This window comes from Rhinolophus sinicus, linkage group LG01, assembly GCF_036562045.2.
Source record: "Rhinolophus sinicus isolate RSC01 linkage group LG01, ASM3656204v1, whole genome shotgun sequence".
Lineage (NCBI taxonomy): Eukaryota > Metazoa > Chordata > Mammalia > Chiroptera > Rhinolophidae > Rhinolophus > Rhinolophus sinicus.
Genome location: NC_133751.1, coordinates 168,466,391 through 168,485,100, shown reverse-complemented (window position 1 = coordinate 168,485,100; position 18,710 = coordinate 168,466,391). Strand labels below are relative to the sequence as shown.

At 34.1% G+C, this 18,710-nt stretch overlaps 1 long non-coding RNA gene across 1 annotated transcript in view; it reads left to right on the top strand.

Annotated features, from left to right (window-relative positions):
• Nucleotides 1-18,710, top strand: part of LOC141572891 (uncharacterized) — a 53,316-nt gene that overhangs the window by 11,732 nt on the left and 22,874 nt on the right. The window contains exon 2 of the long non-coding RNA XR_012498415.1: nt 9,898-10,009. This is a non-coding gene — a long non-coding RNA (uncharacterized LOC141572891). The remainder of the gene's footprint in view (nt 1-9,897; nt 10,010-18,710) is intronic.

Here is an 18,710-nt window from a genome sequence, read left to right as displayed (position 1 = left end):
TGAGAGAGGAAGAAAGGACAAGCAAGTTGGATGCCAAAGACTTGTTTGTAAACTAATCTCAGAAGTGATAGCCTGCCATTTTTTGCTGGAACTATGGGTCAAGACTATGCTATGTATTTCAGGAATTCAAGGCAGCAAAATGAAAGGTCTCTGATGCCAGAAAAACTTCTGAAACGTTAGGAGTTCTGTTTAGAGATCCCAGCTTCGGTATGAGCTCATTAGGATTGAATAACATGGGTTTGAACTGTGTGGGTCCACTTATACTAAGATTGTTTTTCAATAGATAACAGTAAATGTATTTTTTTCTTCCTTATGATTTTCTTAATAACATTTTCTTTTATCTAGTTGACTTTATTGTGAGTATACAGTATGTAATACATATAACATACAAAACATGATGTTAATAGACCGCTTACATCATCTGTAAGGTTTCCGGTCAACAGTAGGCTACAAGGAGTTAAGTTTTGGGAGAGTCAAAAGTTACATGTGGATTTTCAAGTGTTTGTGTGTGTGGGGGAGGCAGTGGTGGGCATCTCTTCCCCCCTGCATTGTTCAAATTCAACTGTATTCTCCTGGTGAAGCAATCGCTCAGTGCAGCACGCGTTGAAGGGGAGGGGATTACATAAGGGCATGGATACCAGGACAGGGATTCTGGGCTCATTGTGGATCATTTTAGAAAGTACCTACCACACAATCTGTATTGATTAAGAAATAATTTCAAAGACTAATGTGTGAAATGACTCTCATTCCCTCTACTAAATAAGCATTTATTTTTGTTTTTACACATTAATTAAGATTAAAAAATGCTAAAAAAAGAATTCTTATATACAAGAAAATACACTATTATATTTGGAGTGAAGTTAGGAGTAAAACTTACATGAGTTAATTGGTATTACAAAGGGATATAAAATAGATTATTTATGGTGCCTTCTTCCTATGGCACTATAGGAAGTCCTACTGTTCTTCACAATAAGGCAAAAATAAAAGTTTAATCAGTAAGAATGAATGTGCTTCCAAAATAAGAGTTAACTTTGGATTTGAAGGATTCTATTAATTTGGCTTTAGGAACCCAAGTCAGGATTATATCTAAGTATTGGGGTGTACTTTAGTTTAAAACGAATGCTTCTTAAGTTGTTGACAAATAGACAGCAATTGCCAATAAACTTGGCTGAGATAGGCTTGAACAATAGCTAAGCTCATAGAGAGATAATAACTAAGATAAACATAGGGGTCACAAATTGTTCACTGTAAAAAAATGCTTTCTATATTATATAATTATCAAAATAAATGTCACCAGTAATGAAAAGTGAAGCTAACCAAAACACCTCAAGTGTACTACTCATGACTTCCAGTGTGGAAAACCTGAACATAGCTTTAATTTTTTTTTCTTAAGAACTATATCCTTTTTTTTTTTTCACCTCTTCTCACTTTTTTCTTCTATAATTTACAACATCAACTTTACCTACAGTGAAGTCACATCTTTAGCAGTTTCTTAAATACTTGTCAAAGAAGTTCTGGCTTTGAGGTCTTAGGAAATGACAGTGGTTTAGTCACTGTGGGAGTTGGAGGGGCAGGAGACAGAAACAGTTGGAACCTCATGCCTAGTCTTCCCTCCCTCTCCCTCTTCCCCATTGGTTCAGCCAGCTGAAACATCAGCTAACTGCAGAGGGATAGGAAGTTTACTATTAGTGTAATTCAAGTTTGGTTTGAATGTTTTAAGTTAGTGTATTTTCTTGCCATTCTAAGATTAGATATGCCATGTCGAATAAGGCATGGCCCCTGTTTTTAGTATAATGGTGGATATAGATGTGAAGTAGTTACTATATGACATGGCAAATTCTGCAACAAGTCTGCAAAGTGTTCTGAAATTATAGGGCTAAGAACAACGAACTCTTTCTTAGAGTGACCAGGAATGTAATATGATATAAAAGTAGGTCTTATTGCATTTTGAAAATGTGTTGACATAGTAAAAAGTAAATTAAGAAACAAAGACTTCTTCCAAAAATCAGAAGCGAAAATTTAAGGATAGTGAGAAAACAGACCCATTGGCCTAATACCAGGAGGTGTTAGGGAGACATAACAAGAATAGGTTATAACAGGATAGGTCGCTCCCGTATTATAATAATATGCAAATAGCAGAAAGTAAGGCCTGGGTCTAATACTACAATTCTAAGGAAAGTGGTCAAGAGAGGAAACAAAGGGAGAAGGAGTTTTTATTTTTTGTGTATGTGTATCCAAGCCTGTGTACCGGAGAACTTTTTTACAAACTCAAAGCTTCACTCACTGACTCTGATGAAATCAGTGTAGATTATAAATCACAAAATTGCCACACAGTGTTGCCACACTTGTTCTCCTAGTTGGCCTCTCTGAATAAAAGAAACCTTTAAGCAAAAGCAAAAGCCATCCAGTAAGTCAACAGAAGGTAATGGGAAATGTTCACAAGAGGTGACATTTTCCAGGCATGCAAGCAATAGAATATTATTTCAAGAAAAGCAAAGTGTATCTGCAAAGGTTCAAGAGCATAGATACCGTGTTTCCCCAAAAATAAGACCTAGCCAGACCATCAGCTCTAATGCGTCTTTTGGAGCTAAAATTAATATAAGACCTAGTATTACATTACATTACATTACATTACATGATATTATAAGACCCGGACTTATAGTATAAAATAAGACCGGGTCTTATATTAATTTTTGCTCCAAAAGACACATTAGAACTGATGGTCCAGCTAGGTCTTATTTTTGGGGAAACATGGTAACTCATGATGAGTTTGATGAATGACAGCCACCATTTTCGGAATCACTGGTAAGGGCAGGACACATCTCTTTGTGTGCCACTATTCTTTGAGCTAATCAACTTGAGGAACTATGGATCAAGACTATGCTATATATTTCAGGAATTCAAGGCAGCAGAGTGAAAGGTCTCTGATGCCAGATAAACTTTTAAATCATTAGGAGTTCTGTTTAGAGGTCCCAGTTTCGGTATGAGCTCATTAGGATTGGATTCACAATTCTCCCTGAACTCTGTATTTCCCTTCACTAACACCCATTTTCTTCACCATTAGAAGTCCAGGGACCTGAAGTGCTAAACAGCACAAAATGAAGAAAAAAGAATGTATCATTACTTTAAATTTTAAAAAGTTCTGTGCTGGGGCTATGATTTACATCGTAGCACAGGTCTAGTGAGAGGTTTCTATCAGGCTTTATAGAATTTCCTTGTATTTCTGTTTCCATTGTGTATGCTATGATAAAGTGCACGCTACAATAAAGTTATAAACTATATGCCATAATATGATTTTCACTGTTGATTTTGATTTCTTATGATGAATATGTCTTAGGTGAAAAAAGAAAAAACACCTTACAAGCAGTAGTATTATAACACAAAATGTAAAGTTTAAAAAAATGGCTTGAAGGCATATTGTATTAGTTTTCTATTGTTATATAATAAATTATTACAAACTTTGTAGTATAACACAACAATATTTACTATCTTGCAGTTTCCGTGGGCCAGGAGACCAGGCACAGCTTAGCTAGGTCTTCTATCTCAGGGTCTCAGAAGACTGCAATGAAACTGTCAGACAGAGCTGTATCTCAGACAGATGAGTATCTGAGGTTGGGTCCTCTTCCAGGCCCACTGGTTGTTGGCTGAATCTGAGTTCTCCTAGCTGAAGATCTGAGGCCTTAGCCATTCTGTGCTACATGGCTCTCTCCATATCATGGCAGTTTGCTTCTAAGCCAACAGGGTACTTTCTACTGCTGATTTGCATCCCTTAAGGGCTCCTCTAATTAGGGCCATCTTTATCCAGAATATCTTCCTTTTGAGAAACTAACATCAAATAATTAAGGACCTTAATTACATGTGCAAAACCCCTTCATTTTTGCCATACAGTGTACTCTAATGAAGGAAACGATATAGCATCATATTTGAAAGTCCTGCTCACACTCAAGGGTGGGGACTTATACAAGAATGTGGATCATTGGCAGTCATCTTAAAATTCTGCCTACCACATATAGTAATCTTAAGTTACAAATATTCTTCCTATTTTCACAAATGAGCTGAGAAATTTTATACCTTTATAATATCTGAGGCTTAGATGCTATCACAGAACTATCTAATAGAAATACAATCCAAGCCACATGTGTAACTTAAAATTTTTTAGCAGCCACGTAAGAAGTAGATAGAAACAAGTGACATTCAATTTAATAACATATTTAACCAGGATATTATCATTTGAACATGTAATCGATATGGAACATGATTAGTGAGATGTAATGCATTTCTTTTTCATAGTAACTATTTGAACACCCCATCTCAATTTGGGTTAGTCAATTGCAGGTGCTCAATAGCCACAGATGGCTAGTGGCTGCTGTATTGGAAGCGTATGGCTGTTACTTGCATTTTCAAATAATGTCCACCGGGTGTCACAATGAGCTTACAACTCTAAGCCAGAGGCAGGAACCAATTTGTCTGTCTTAGTTAACCATTGTTGGGATTCTATTTGTATTCACCTATGTTTTACTTCTCATGTATTTGGACTTCTACTTGAGGTTTTTGCCTACATAATTAAGACATCAAATGATATGAACTTTAGTACTTAAACAAATGAGTTTGAATTCAAAATGATTCTACATCAGACCCACCATTCCTTAATTTTTCTGTATTCTTATCCTAGGTGATCTTCTTGGTGAGAGCAAATAATTATGAATTGCATACACATGCAATACTTAACAATATAATAGAAATTACTTTAAAGTTAGATAATTTCAAATATGCAAGCAATTTTTGCAAACTCAGAAGCCAGTAAGTGGTATTCTTTTCACCTTCTCAAATTGTTTAATAGAATACATTAAATGCAGAAAACCAAAGTTTTAACAAAAAATGAAAAAATGTTTTCTTTTTTTAATTTTATTGGGGAATATTGGGGAACAGTGTGTTTCTCCAGGGCCCATCAGCTCCAAGTCGTTGTCTTTCAATCTAGTTGTGGAGGGCACAGCTCAGCTCCAAGTCCAGTTGCTGTTTTCAATCTTTAGTTGCAGGGGGCACAGCCCACCATCCCATGCAGGAATTGAACTGGCAACCTTGTTGTTGAGAACTTGCGCTCTAAGCAACTAATCCATGCGGCCGCCCTGAAAAAATGTTCTTTTATTTTCATACCAGTATTACAATTTACTAATTGCCGATAAAAAGTTCTACTTTGCACATACACAGTGAACCCAGCGGAATTATACTGTTTGAGCTTATTAACACGTATTACTTTGAAAAGTAGAATTGCTTAAGAATTTTCATTTAGTTATTTGCAGGTTGTTATAGCATTCCTTTTTAAATGAGAAACTGTTTTTGTTGTAATATTCTGTTGTTTTGATTTTTTAATTTTTATAGGCCTGTACTTTAAATGTCTAGGTAAACATCTCAAACACTTTCTCCTTTAAGAAACTCATTAATTTATAAAATATTAAAAAATATATAAACAAATGCCATACAGAAGAAATCGTGAGTGGTGAGAAGATTGAAATGTGAGTTTTCATCACTAACTTTTATAAAAAGAATATAGTTTCCCTGTACTGTAGTTTTATACCAATAATTAGCCTTCTCTTTGTCCTATTAGTTTCAATTATATTATGTCCATAAAATATAAGTAAACATGATTCTAATTATTATTATATATTACATATTATACAAAAAAAATTATCTCTTGAGGATTCACATTATCAACTAGCTTCAGAAGCGTTGGCATTGTATTAACTCCTTTATTAAGGAGAGACGTGACTAGCGGTGTAGCCATAATTATATTAGAAGATGGAAGAATCACAAAGTGGAAGTGTGCAAGTACTATTTTAAATAAAAACATAAAGTTTAAAGTTAGAATAATGTAAACTATTTTTTTTGTCCCTTTTTGGATAAACTTCTTTTTTAACACATCTAGGACAATTTACCCATATACAAAAATGCTTTATAAGCAAGCTTTTTAGTGAAACAATCAAGTACATGCAAATAATATTACAACTTTCTTATTTCTTTCTTTAAGATATTATAGCAATATTAAGGACTGAAGGCCTAATTTGTGTTTTTTGAAAGCACAATGCTCAGACAGTCCAAGAGATGGCAGCCAACACCTTTTGTAAAATAAATGAATTATATGGATATATTACATGGTAATTTTCACATGATTTCTTTATTTTAATAACATCAGCACTGAAGCAATCATTACAAGGATAAAAACTACTGAAATTCTAAATGTGGATATCTTATTGTGTAAGTGTGCTTTAAAGAGATTCTTCAGAGTATTTTACAAGGCAAACTGAATAGGTTTCTCTTTCTCCCTTTTCCCCCCTGCTTCAGAGAGTGATTTCTGCCAGAATATTAACCTAGAATTACCTATATAGCAGTAGAATTAAAGAATAGAATGTAATATTAATGAATATTTCAGATGTACTAAAAATTAAACATGTAAAATAGTAATAATATCATCTAGAAAGTATGTCAGAACTGATAGTTGAGGTTGTTGTTTTTTTAATGACATATTTAATATTAAATTCGTAATTATGTCAGGTGGGAGAGATTCTTCATAAAGCAAGAAGAGAGGACCAATACAATTAAGACTGCTTAAGTATTTGTTTAAAGGAGCTATTTTAAACTGTATATATTACTTTGTGTAACATTAAGCAGTTTTTGTTATGGGATTCTACAGAGTAAGGAAAGGCATTACCTTGGTTTTGGTCATTAATCAATTACAGCTATGGATCTAGGAAACAACTTCCCTGAGTTTCAAAATTCAAATAAGAAACCCTTGATATCAGTGGTTTTTTTTTTTAAATATTGCCCAACAAATTACCACAAATTTAGTGGCTTAAAAAGCAATACCCGTTTATTAGCTCACAGTTCTGTGGGTCAAAAGTCTGGGCATAGCTCAAATCAGTTCTCAGTCCAAGGTGTTAGCTGTGTTCTCATCTGGAGCTCACATGGTTGTGGCAAGATTCAGTTCTTTGTGGTTGTTTGACTGAGATCCCCCTTTCCTCGCTGATAGTCACCGAGGGTCTGCTCTCAACTCTGAAAGGCCACTGAAATTTCTTGCTCTGTACTCAAAGCCAGCGGTAGAGAATCTCCCTCACACAAATTCCTCTAATGCTTTGAATCTCTTTTGCCCGGAAGAACCTGGTTCCTTTTTAGCGATTACCTGATTAGGCCAGACTCACTGAGGGTAATTTATTTATCATCATGTCAACTGACTTGGGACCTTAATTATATCTACAAAATGCCTTCCCACTAATACCTAGATTACTGTTTGATGAAACAATTGAGAGAAGGGATGTGTGTACACCAGGGGCTGGGAATCTTAATGGCCATTTTAGAATTTTGCTGACGAGAATGGACAGTATTTATTGTGCTTAGAAACACCATCTTACCTAGAAAATACATAGAACTTTTCACTTTTGAGTGCTTAATTCAGTTAGCGAGGGTCTTTGATTTATTAGGTGCCAAATGCACCACTTATTTCTTAAGTAAATTTATTTACACAAATAACTCATCAAAGAAAAGACTGATAGCAAAGTTGTGGGAACAACCCATAGAAATTACTTACTGAATAGGAAAGCTGAGGCTTTGAGATCCTGTATCTTCCAAATAACCAGCTTTATTTTTTGGTAACACTTCCAATCTATTGGGAATCTATTTAAAAAACAAACAAAAATTTTCCCCAGTACTTCTGTTCCGTGGCCAGATTTGGGAAAAATTGTCCCAGAGAAACTACCTTGTTCAAGGACCCGTTCTTAGAGGCACAGCCACACCTAAAACTTTGCTTTCTAGATGTTCATGTCTAATTCTTCTCACACTGCCTTCCATGCCTGATCTCCCATCAGTGGAGCCAGATAAGGGAAACACAAAGTCCAACCCTTGAAAAATTGCTATAAACAGATACTGCAGGGCTAGTAAACTGGCTTCGGTGTATTTTAACTGGAGACGTTCTGAACTAGGCCTCTGTATCCGCTATCAATTACCGCAATAACGCTGTGAAATAAGTAATCACAAAACCTCGGTGACAGAAAAATCCACTTTATTTTTACTCATGAATTTGTAGGTAGGCTGGTCTGGTCTGCTGATCAGGGCTTGGCTTGACTGATATCACTGGGCTCATCATGATCCTGTGGCCAGTGGGGTGTCCACTGGGGACTAGTTGGCTTAACCGTGGCCTTATCTGGGATGACTCAGCTCAGTTTCTCATGGTCTCTCATCCTAGTCAAGGCTTATTCTCATGGTGATGGCAGGATTCCAAGAGATAGTGGACATGCACAAGAACTCTTGGATCTTAGGCTTGAAACTGGCATGTTATCACTTCTGTCACCTGTTAATTGGCCAAGGCTTTAAAGGTTGGGGAAAATAAACTTCATTTCTTAGTGAGAACTGTAAAGTCATGTTGAAAAGTGTGTGGATACTCTTTGTAATCAATCTATCACAAATGGCATAGCCTATATTTACTATCATTTTGGTTCCTAAAAGACAAACACTATGGGAAACAGTGTGGAGGGTCCTCAAAAAATTAAAAATGTGATCCAGCAACCCCACTACTGAATATATATCCAAAGTACACACAATCACTATGTTGAAGAGATATCTATATTCCTATGTTCATTGCAGCATTATTTGATATATATATATATATATATATATATGTGTATCCGTTTGATATATATATATTATTCCATTTGCTATATATATCATATATATATATATATATATATATAATTAAGCCTTAAAATAGAAGAAAATTTTGCCATTTGTGATGTTGTAGATGAAATTGGAGGGCAATGTGCTAAGTGATACAAACCATATACAGAAAGATGAATTATGTGTGGTATCACTTACATGAGGAATATATAGTCAAACTCACAGAAATAGAGAATAGGATGGTGATTGCTAGGGCCTGAGGGATGGGGAAATAGGGAGAGGCTATTAAAAAAGCATGAACTTTATAACTGAAAAATTTGCTAAGAGAGTGGAACTTAAGTGTTCTCACGTACACAAAAAATAGGTAAATATGTGAGGTGATTAATATGTTAACTAACTCAATGGTGGGAATCCTTTCACAATGTATATTTGTAAATTATACCTCAATAGAGCTGAGTAAAAAGATTTAGCTCATAACACTCCTCTCTTCACCTTTGCTTTTTCTAATATTAAAATATTTTTTTGTCTTTTTAGTTATTTTATACTTTTAAATATCATCAATTTTTCATCATTGTTTTTAGAAGGATACTATTGATAAGAATCTAATTAAAATATTTTACAGTATATATCATCTATGTTGTTACCTGCCATATGTTAATTAAATTCGTATAAGCACTTCATTTGATCTTTATTACAACTCTAGAAGGTATTTGTAACTTAATTTTTACAGACGTAGAAATAAGATCAGAGATAATAAGTAACTCTTAAAGTCACTCATGTAATAAGTGGTAAAGCATTTTCTAAAGCCCTTGAAACTAATTCATAGTTAATTCATTTTGAATATATTATTCTTTATCATACCCATTTCTGCATCTACAAGAAATCAAAATCTGTAAAAGCAGGTTTTCTGATAAATTCTTGCCACATTTTGCTCACAATCTCTCGATCAAAAGGTCAAAAGAGATGACAGGGAATCGTTATTCTGTAGTTAATTTTAAATAGGAAAAGATCGATTGATGATGTGGAATGGATGTGCCACTTGGGAGAAAAAGTTTATGGGACACTGAATATAGTATAGACTAGACAGTGGATTTTAGAAAATTTCAAAAACTTAAAAAAAAAAAAAGATAGGCGTGAAACCGTGGTTGGATACTTAAATGGAAATGTGGCTAGAGATGGTTGGGAAATTTCAAATTAAATGCAGAATATACAATGTATTCTACTGATAATAAATAGGGAGCTGCAATGGAAGAAACCAGTGTGAATAAAATGAAGGGAGACGTTAAAGGCTACATATAGAAGATGGGAAGAAAATAAATACCACGAGTGGAATGGTCTTACAACAGTGGTAAGTATGATGACTAAGTTCATAATAGATTTACTTTTTAAAATATGCTACAAATAATTTTCAAAATGAAACATTTGGGGGCAAGAAAAAGCAAAAGGAAAATGAAATAGGGACAGGCTTGTTGTTTGTAGCTCTTGGTATAGTGTTCACAGATGTTAGGAAAAAGCCCAACTACCAATGGGTATTTGCTTCCATTTTACCTATTAAAATGGGATGGTCTTTAAATTGTGAAGTAAACATAAGAAATTGGTAAGAAGAAATTAAAAGGATAGTCACTTCAATGAATTCATTTCTTTGGGTTGTTTACATTATATTTTTAAAAAATACAACCATATAATTTCACTGATATGTTTGTGTAAAACTGAAAACAGCAAAGGTACAAGACAAACAAATGAAGACACAAAAACTCATAGACACAGACAATAGTTTAGTGGTTACTAGAGGGTAAGAGGGAAGGAGGGTGGTAGATGAGGGTAAGGGGGATCAAATATATGGTGATGGAAGGAGAACTGACACTGGGTGGTGAACACACAATGCGATATATAGATGATATAATACAGAATTGTACACCTGAAGTCTATGTCACTTTGCTAACAATTGTCACCCCAGTAAACTTTAATAAAAAAAACAACCATGAATACTACCTTTAATATATATGATCAGAGAACTGTCAGACAAACAAACAAAAACTCATAGACACAGACAACAGTTTAGTGGTTACCAGAGGGTAATAAGGAAAGGGGGTGATAGAAGAAGGTAAAGGGGGTCAAATTTATGGTGATGGAAAGAGAATTGACTTTGGGTGGTGAACATACAATGTAATAAATAGATGATGTATTATAGAATTGTTCACTTGAAACCTATTTAATTTTACTAACCAATGTCACCCCAATAAATTTAATAAATGTAAATAAAATAAAGTAAAACATAAAAACTGTCAGAAACTTTTGAGGACTCCTGAAGAACAGAGAAGTAACAAAAGCCTAGAGGTAAGCAACTTTGATTTTTAAGATAAGCAACTAGAGAAAAACAGTTTTAATTTTCACGAAGGGAGAAAGTGATCCTAGAAATTACAGTCTGAAAATGGATTCTGAGTAAATGTTGAAGAAACTGTTAAACAAGTCACGAAGAAAAAGTATTATTTGTGCCCAAATCAATTCATGCCAAGTTAGTCTTTCTTTTGTCCCTCTAACTCACTTTTCCATGTAGAAAAAGATGGTCCACGATGCAGAATGCATAGTGAGGTGTATAAGTAAAAGGATCCTGACAAAGTCAAAACTGGTCTCTCCAATACTGGAAAAAACAGAAGTAACATGATAACTGTAAGGTTTTGATTGTATGTAAACATATGACAACAATAATAATCTTCAAGTTTAATTTGGATGTACCCTAATGATCATATATTCTTATCATGGAGTCTTTTCAAAGGAGAGCAAGTATTTAACAATCAATGGTATTTCTGTTTTGGTCTTATGTTGATTTACTTATTCCACCAACCTTTACTAAATTTTATTTCCTATGTGCCAGACTGTGCTACATGCTTGGGATACAAAGATAAATAGAGCCCCAAACCTTGGAAGTTTCAATGTCTAGTAGTGGAAATAAAAACAAAGAATTACGGCAATATTATAAGTGTTATTGTATAATAATACAATTAATACACTATATTAGTAAAATATTTATACAATAGGTATTATAATAAAACTGTAAGGGACAATGAATATAGAAGAGGCAATAATTAAATTTGCCTTGATAACTCAGGGATTTTTGAAAAGAAAATTTCAAAATGTTCAGGAAAAAAATAGGCATGAAACCATGTGGGAATATTTATATTGAGTCTTAAAGTATAAATGGTGAAAGGAAAAATTGCATAAAATTGCAGGAAAAAGGACTAACCTGTGAAAAGTGACAACTTGAGACAGAATTGAGTCCTCCAGGCCCTGACAAGTTGCTTAATGTTGCTAGAAAATAATGTCCACGTAAAGGGGAAAGGGTGATGAGGGTTGTGGCTGGAGAGCAGGTACCAACCAAGAAGGAACATGTGACATTAAGTGTGTTAATGAGTTGTTGGACTGGAGAAATAATGATGATAAAATAGGATTACTGTCTTTGAGGTAAGCTACTAGAAGGGACTTGTGTGCAAAGGATCTTTTTTTTTTTTTTTTTAAGAAATAAGCTATTAAAGAATTTTAAGTAGAAGAAAAACACCCTTTGATTTCTTTTATAGAAACATCACTTAGCAGAAAATAGTTTGGGTTACAGGAGGCCAAGATGGGAGGTAGGAAGGCTACTGAACTTTATAGGAGATGAGTTGAACTAAAGCACTGGAAGGCAAATAAAAAACCAGGGAGGCTGAATTTACTTTGGAAGATCCACCGGTTTTATTAACTCATTGGAAATGATATATGATGGAGAGGAAGGGGTTTAAGGTAACTTCTAGGTTCCTGGTTCAAGTGACCAGCTAGATGGTGATGCTATAGGTAGGATACATACAAGAAGATATTACTTTGGGAATAAAATAAAGAATTTATTTTTAAAATGTTGAATTTGAGGTACTGGTGGGAAACTCAGAAGGAGCTGTTCAATGTTGAAAATACGGGTCTGGAACTGAGTATAGACTTGGTAATGCTCCTTGTGTAAGTGGTTTGAAACCTGAAACATTCCCCTCCACAGAGACCCTGTAGAGTGGTATAAAAATTAAAGTTAGAATCAAGGTAAGTGTCTCCATTTGTTTAGCAATAATACTCTAAAGCCTAATATAAATGTTTTAGATATGTATGTTGTATTTTGGATCTGTACCTCTTTTTCTTTAATATGGAGTTACCTACTTTAAATAGTAAAAAAGTCAATTTGAAAAAAGTATCTATATGTGAATAACATAATCTTTGTGTTAAGACATTTTGTAACTATAAATTAAAAATGCATTCTGAAACAAACTTTTTGGATAAAAATAGTCACATAAACTTTATTTTTCTTAATTTGATTAAAGGGTATGTTATTGTAGTCTTGAGGTCTTAATATCTAAGCAGTATTGTACAGAATTTTGTAAGGCATAAAAATATTTTTAAGAGTAGTATTTCAAATTATTTTTACATAATACATTTAGAATTTTATTTAACAAATAACAGCACATTAGTAAATAGTATAACTGGTAGATAACAAACTGCATTTATTTCCTCCTTAAAGATTCCTGTTTCCCTACACGCTGAGTTAAATAAATGCTTATACTCCAGCTTCCATACAACCCTGAATATTATTTTATTATAGCACTTATTACATTGAAATGCTCTCTTTACATGTCTATCACCAAACATCCCTCTTCTCCCCCAACCACCACCCTGGATTAGGAGATATTACAGAGCAGTAGTACTCAAATCTTTCTGCCTTCAACCATAGTAAGAAATAAATTTTGTGTGAGTCATGCATAAAACTGAAATTAAATTTCATGGAGCAATATTTGTATTTACTATGGGAAATGTGCTCTGATATTTTCCATTCCATTTCATGTCTTTAGAAGTGTTGGTGCCAACCAATATATTGATTTAACAAATCTCTAATTGGTTTCAAGCTGTGGTTTGAAAAAAATTACTCTAAGTCATGTCTTCCTTATGCTCATATCTCTGGTATTTAGCATAGGATCTGGTATTGTTGGTTGAATATAGAACTACGGAATTATTTTTGATAGTACTGCAGATGTAAATTCCAATATAGAAAAAAAAAGATTCTTCTGTGCTCAGCATAAGATTTTCTAAATTCATATTTTAAGAAGTAGCATATGCCACGAGCCATGAATTATGTTAAAAATAAAAGGCTTATTGCGTTGCGTTTATGTGATTCTACTAATACCAGTGTGACTCATCCACATGCATCCAGGGGTAACATACTGACAAATTCTCAATTAATACAAGCATTTCTGAGCTGCTAGTAAGCAGCTCCAGTGTATTAAAAGCTTTATCATTTTCAACATGGAAGGGGTGTAAAAACTAAATGATTAGAGTATATAAGGGAGCTCAGATTTTTATTTAATATTACTTAAATGTGAGGAAAAGTTGTGCATTTTAAATGACTACCCAGAGTTAAACTAATAAATCAAGAAAAAATTATCCTTTCTCAATATAAATTAAGTCTTAAAAAACTGAGGGAAATGTTGAATAAATAAAAAACATAAGTACTTGTATTTGTATTCATAGTGTTTTTATAAACTTGAGTATACATAAGTAAATGAATAATTTAAGAATCATAATATAGACATTTACATTTACATATGCTTTTTATTGCCATCTCCCTCACTCTTTTCTCTCTTTCACTGCTAAATTTCTAACTTTAACCTGCTTCAGTCAGGCTTTGTCCCAGTTATACCACTGAAAATGCTTTTGCTTCACTCACCAATTATCTCATCCTTGCCCATTTCAAAGGACACTTTAGGACCTTATCTCTCTTGCCAAATCTGTTTTATTGAATTTCATTGAATTTCAAACTAAAACAAACAAACAAACAAACAGACAAAAATCCACTGTGGTCAGTTTTGAAATTTCTTCTTCCCTAGCTTCTGTGACATTATTCTTTTCTAGTTTTCATTCTATTTTTTATTGGCTGTTTCTCCATTTTCTCTTCAGGCTCCCCCCACTTGCACCTTCAGTGTTTGTATCTACTCTCATTTTAAATAGTCTTCATGGGAAATATCATCCAGCTTCAAATATTGCTGGAAGTCATATGACTTCTAAATCTATGTCATCAGCCAAAATATTTCTTCTGAAATGCAGACTAATGCCTTTATCAAACTGCCTCCTAAATATAATTCCTATTGAGGTATCCTAGAGTCTCATCAAACTCGACAGATATGAATGAGAATTATCTCCCTCTCTTTGCCCCTCACTCCAAGTTGAGCAAATCTGCTGCTTCTATATATATTCCACTTTAGCTGTTATAGATTTTCCCTCTTTTACTTCCCCTTCCATTCCAACTAGGCCTGGGCAAATTTTACTAGATATTAAATATTTCTTGAATATCTCCACATCTTTATCCCTACGTCACCCATATCAGCTAGTGTGGTCAGAAAATCAGGTATCATTTTAGGTGGAGGGTATTTGATACAGAATATGAGACACAACACTTGAAAGTCTGAGAGAAGGAAGATCAGAAGAAAGTGTTTCTGGTATTTAGAAAACCCATAAATGCAGGAATCACAGGGAAGTTAATGCTAATGATCTCCACTTTCTGCAGTGCTGAAGAAAGTGATCAGAGCTGTGCCGTCATTGTAGCAGACCTTGGCTTATCTTGAACATGCCCTAAAACTTTATAGGGTCAACTTTTGTACATTCAGAAGCTGTGCCTGTCTGTATGAGGGCGTTATCTGGCGGCAGGACCATACTGCCTGTGGAGCAGGCCATAAGGGTGGGGGAAGGACTGCCTCAGGCAGCCCTCAACCACTGAGGGTCAGCAAGTTCCTTGCCTTCCGTGGAACAACTCTGAAATATGTTCTGTGAGTACATAGTGCCTCAGAGGGTCTTCAGCAGGCCTGAGCCCTACTTGACTGCAGTTGTAATCCGCATCTCAATGTCCTCTTACTGACTTTCCTCCTTCACTATTTTATTTCTCCACTCTTTTCTCTTGCTTCTGGATCAACTCCAAAACAAGCTATTTGCATTCAAAGACTTACTCATGGTCTAAAACATATTTTACACATTGCTTTTGGAAGGGAATAATACTTTTCTTTCTTTTCAATCTTCCACATTTTATGAAAGTGCCTCACTTTGACAGAATTTGAACCAGAACTTTGCTTGCAAGGTGTGTGGGAAATGTAGGTTTTAGACTCTTAGTATTTGTGGTACTGAGGGAATATTTGTTTAGAAAAGCAAGGATGATGTTGACTATCTTTGATCACACGTTCATGATACTAATAATGTGTGTGTGTGTATCAGCCATAAAAAAGAATGAAATCTTACCATTAGCGACAACATGGATGGACCCAGAGGGTATTATGCTAAGTGAATAAATCAGGCAGAGAAAGATAAATACCATATGATCTCACTTTGTGTGGAATGTAAACAATAAAATAATCAAAAAAACTAAAACTGAAATAGACTCATAGATACAGAGAATAAACTGATGGTTTCCAAATGGAAGAGTGGTGGGGGCTGCGTGAAAAAGGTCAGGGGTTAAGAAGTACAAATTGATAGTTACAAAATAGTCACGGGGATGTAAAGTATAGGATAGGGAATATCATTAACATTGTAATAACTATAGTGCCAGTTGGGTACTAGACTAATTGGGGGGAATCACTTCATAAATTATATAAATGTCTAACCACTATGTTGTACACCTGAAACTAATATAAAATAATATTGAATGTCAAATATAATTGAAAAATTAAAAAATATATATAATGTGTATTATATTCTTTTGGTCCTTACATATTATTCTGTTGAGTATCAACACACACTATCTGGCACAGTTCACACCATCCAAATTTGAATTATACACATTTAGATAATAGCAGCTATACCATGCAGCATAATGCAACTACCTGTTATATATAAAAAATGTACTCACTATCTCCCCTAAAAGGGAATACACCAAGTATTTCTTATAGTAGATGTTAATTTTTCTTCTAGCTTACTCACAATCTCATCAGTGTATTCTGTAAACTAAATATGCTAAATTGAAACACCCCATTTTGTTAGCAGTTAATCCTTAAAAAGGCCTACAAGATGGTAGAAGAGGGTAAAGGGGGTCAAATATATGGTGATGGAAGGAGAACTGACTGGGTTGTGAACATATAATGAAACATATAGATGATGTATTATAGAATTGTACACTTGATACCTACGTAGTTTTGTTGAACATTGTCACCCAATAAATTTTAATTAATAAAAATAAAGGATGCAAAATAAAAAAGGCCTACAAGGTTTTGCATATTCTCTTCCTAACCCAATTTTCCATTCTTACCACACACTGTGCCCTCCTTCTCACTGCATATTCCAGCCATATAGGCCTTTGTTGACTCTACTGTGTACCCCACAAACTAGCTCCCACTACATTGTATATGTTTTTCCTGATGTTTTGGATGAATGTAACCATCTTCTTCTTCTGATTAACTCACACTTATCTTTCAGATTTTAACTCAAGGGTTATTTCCTTAAAAGGTCTCCTCTGACCTTGTGATTAAGCCAAAGTCTCTGTGTGTGTGTGTGTGTGTGTACACACACACACACACACATACATACATGTATACATAAAAAATGTATATAATTTCATAGAGTTTATATTTCCTGTTTATTTGTAATTATTTGATTAATCATTGATATGTTTCCCCAGTTAGAGTGGTGGTGCCATGATGGCATGATTATTTATTTTTGCTTCTTTTTGCTCACCTTTATACCACTAGCACCTACTATGGTGTCTAGCACATGTAAGGGCCTCAAAATAATTTTTTTTTATGAATGTAGAAGATTGCTTATGAAATGAATAATAAAGATTACTCAAATTTGTATCATAAACTTTATCATGTTATTATTACATGTTATAGTCTTCTTAGAATTCTTTGTTTTCCCCGAGCAATGTTTGTTAGTTTAATTCTCAGTAATTTCAGGAAGGATACTTTTATAAATTCATCATCTCTTATTTGTGATTTCTCAATTGCTACTATTCGTGATTTTAAATTAAAAATCTCAATATGTTGATGTCATTTTATCAATTATTTATCAGTTTGGAGATGATCATATAATCCAATAGTATACAGCAATGCATACTTTCATCAACAATATTGCAGTGTTATAGACTTTAAGGCACAGAGGGATTCAAGTTTAAAATAGCTCATTTATATCTCTCTTGCTAAAGAAAGTTAATACATAGTGGTCCCAGAAATTGTTAGTCAAGAGTCAGAAAGCTTGGTTGTGGATCATGTTCCAGTTAAATTGGCCTCATTCAGAATATTTGAGAACTATTTCAGTTTGAGAATTTAAGTTTTGTCTCATTCATCGGTGTATTTCCAAAACCAAGTATAAATCTGGGCATTTACTAACTATGTCAGATTTAAAAACCAGGTGGAAAAACAAGAAAAAGGAAAAAGAAGAGTCTGGTTGAAGTTCATGGATTTGTACACATTGTGAATCTTACTTGGCTTATGTAGTACTCTCAATTTTTTTTTGCTGAATCAGCAGTTGAAAATGCAAAGGTTATATACCACCAGATGGGTATTTATAAATGGATACAGTTTCTCCAAATTTCCAGTTTTTCATGGAAATGTGCCCTTCGTTTGGTGATCAGTGTAGTACCCAAAGTCTTAGAATATAGATAAGAAACTGGGGGAGGGGTAACATCAGCGAGGGAAATGGACAAGCCAGCACTCAACGCACTAACTACTGCCTTATAAGGCATTACCTTGCTTCACTCTCAAGTTCTAGTTCTTCTGTGTCAGGCCAGACTATAGCATATTGTGCTTTGCTTTAAAATTCATACAAAGTGTAGCTTATATGACTGACTGGATCTGGGCAGAGTTTTGTGTAATTTAAATAATTAGGTAAAGGGTACTTCAGAAACACGTGACAAATATCTATCATAATTTCAGCATGGTGCCGGGTTGAAAATACAAATATTGGTGAAACAGTTCTATTGAAACTTAACACAATTTTTCTTTGCCAATAGAATGTCATGGGGGTCAAAAATAATCTTTGTTTTTTATTTCTTTTTAGTTTTAAAT